This window comes from Dromaius novaehollandiae, unplaced genomic scaffold, assembly GCF_036370855.1.
Source record: "Dromaius novaehollandiae isolate bDroNov1 unplaced genomic scaffold, bDroNov1.hap1 HAP1_SCAFFOLD_76, whole genome shotgun sequence".
Classification (NCBI taxonomy): Eukaryota; Metazoa; Chordata; class Aves; order Casuariiformes; family Dromaiidae; genus Dromaius; species Dromaius novaehollandiae.
This window is the reverse complement of record NW_026991488.1, coordinates 62,501-65,000: the sequence shown is the minus strand read 5'-3', so window position 1 is coordinate 65,000 and position 2,500 is coordinate 62,501.

Sequence of the window (2,500 nt, the reverse complement as noted above, 5' to 3'; positions counted from 1 at the left end):
GTGGCATTCTGAAACCTGTGCCGGCCCGCCGCCGGGCCGCCGCCGGGCCGCCGCGCCTCGCTGCCGATGCCGACGGCACCGGACACCGGTGTGGCCCCCCCGCCCGCCGCGTCCCGGCTGCCGCGCGCGCGTACCCGAGTTCGCCTGTCCCGCACTCTGCGCCGCGGGGCCGAGCACGGGGCTCGGCCCGCCGGCGGGTGCACGGCCCTCCCGAGGCCGCGCTCGCTCGCCGAGAGCCCGCTGCCGATTCCACCGCTGCCGGTGGGGGACCGCCTCCCCCCGTCTCTCCCCTCTCGCCTCTGCTGGTGCCCGCTCCGCTGCCGGTGCCCGTCTCCGGGAGCCGCGGCCCGCCCCCCCCCGCCCCCCCACCCCACGGCGCTCCGCTGCCGCTGGGGGGGAAGGGGAAGGGGGGGGGGGTCCGGCCCAGGGGAGGGCCCGGCGGGAGCGGGCGGCAGTGCGTGTGAGGGGCGGCGGGGCTTGGCTACTCCCCGGCGCCCGCGGGAGAGGAAGCGGCGGGCGCGGAGGCGAGGGAGACGGCCCTCCGGGTTGGGACGGGTCCCACGGGTCCCCACCCCTAAGCTGTGGGGGGCGGACCCGCGGCGGGCTGCGGCGGAGCAGCCCGTCCGCAGAGACCTGCGGGGGCAGGCGTTCCGGGATGGCGCGCGGGGCGGGCGCCGGGCCCCCGAGCGGGGGGCGTCGCGTTGAGGCCAAGCGAGGCGACGGTTCGTGCCCGAGTGGGCGGCCCGAGCCACGGCTCTCCTCCCGGGTGCAGCTGCCACCCGGCGCCGGGTTACTGAGGGAAACCCCGGGCCCTGGGAGGAGGACGAGGTCGTGGCGGCGGGTGTCGGGCGCACCCCGCGGGCGGACGCTCCGCCGAGGGGCGCGGGGGCCGGCTGGCGGGTGCCGGGTTCCCCCTCCGCGTCCCGTCTCGTCGCCGCTGCCGAGGCTGCCGCCGTCGCCGCGAGGCGGCGGCGGCCCGGTGGCGGGCGGCGGCGGGGGAGGCACCCCCGCGGGGATTTCAGGTCGTTTCCCTCACCCCAGGGCCAGGTACCTAGCGCCCGCGCTTCTCCTGCCCCCCCCTCGGTGACCCACCCGTGTGGTCCCGTGTGCCAGCGTGCTCCTCCCGGGTGCCGCACCGTGCGCGCCGCACCGGCCGTGCCTTCCCCCCCCCCGCCTCGGCTTCCCCCCACCCCGGTCCTTCCTCCCCCGCGGTGGGGGTGGGGGGGGCGGGGAGGGAGGGAGCGAGCGAGAGAGGGGAGAGGGCCTCCGGCCACCGCGGCCGCCGGCAGCCGCCCCGGGCAGGGATGGCCATGGGCCCCGGGCTCCGGGCCCGAGGGTTCTCGGTTGGAGAGCCGGGCGGAGGTTTAAAGACTCGGGCGGCCCGATGCGACTCGCGGAGGCGGCCGGGCGTGCTGCCGGAGGGCCGGGGGGTCGGCGCGCGCGGGCGCCGCGCCCCCCCATGCCAGCCGGCGCGCCCCGCGCTCGCCCCGCGGGCAGCCGGGACGGAGAGGGGTTACCCTGCCCCCTCTCTCCGCGGTCTGGTCTCGGCGGAGAGACGCCGCGCGGTCGGCCTAGTTGCCGGCCTGCCTCGAGCGTTGCGAGCCGGGCGCGAGCGCGTGCTCGCCGCCGGGAGGGCGAGCCCCCACCGCGGGTGGTGCGGGCGCCGAGCCTCCGCGCGTCTCCTCCTTCTCCCTGGCCGGTGCTTCTGGGTCTTCCGCCGTGGCCGCCGTCGGCGGCGCCCTACCCTACGCGCCCGCCCCGGCACTCTGCCGTCCGGGGCGCCCGCCTCGCTCTGCCCCGCCCGGCTCCGCCAGGCAGCGGGGGGGCGGTGGTGGGGCGGCGGCGGGGGCGGCCCGCCCCGCTCTCCGCGTGGAGACGGGGAGAGCGGGCGCCGTCCCCGTCCGTGCCGCCTTGCCCGCCTGCCCGCCGCCGGGCGTCTGTCCGCGGAGGGGACGGGCGAGCGCGTGGCGTCACCCGCGAGGCGGTGTGTGCGGGCGCGCGGGGGTGTGGGCGCCGCGGCGGCGGCGGCGGCGGCGGTCGAGCCGGAGGGCCGGCGAGGCGAGCGAGGAGCTGGGAAGCGCGGGGCCGGCGGGCCGCAGGCGCGCGGGCGGCGGGGCGACGCCGCTCCCGGTGGCGGCCGGGCTCTGACGCCTGGGGCGGGGGGGGGGTGGTCTGCGGGGACGGACCCCCCCCAACATCCCGAGGCAGGCGGTGTGGCCGGCCCGCCGCTCCCTGCCGGGCCAGACCGAGCCGGGCGCCTGGGCCGGACTCGAAGCGAGACAGGGTTTGTCCCCAGGTCGGGAGCGAGGGCTCCCCGCCCTTCTCGTTCGGGTTTGCCCTTCGTTTCCCCCCCCCCCCCTTTCTCTGTGCTTGTACGGTCAGTGAGGCAAGCCCCTCTCTTTCTCTCGCTCTCTCTCTCCTTCCGTCTCTGCCGTCCCTTGCTCAGCAGCCGGCGTCGGCGTGAGGAAGGGCGGTGGGGCGGAGGAGGAGGGGGCGGAGG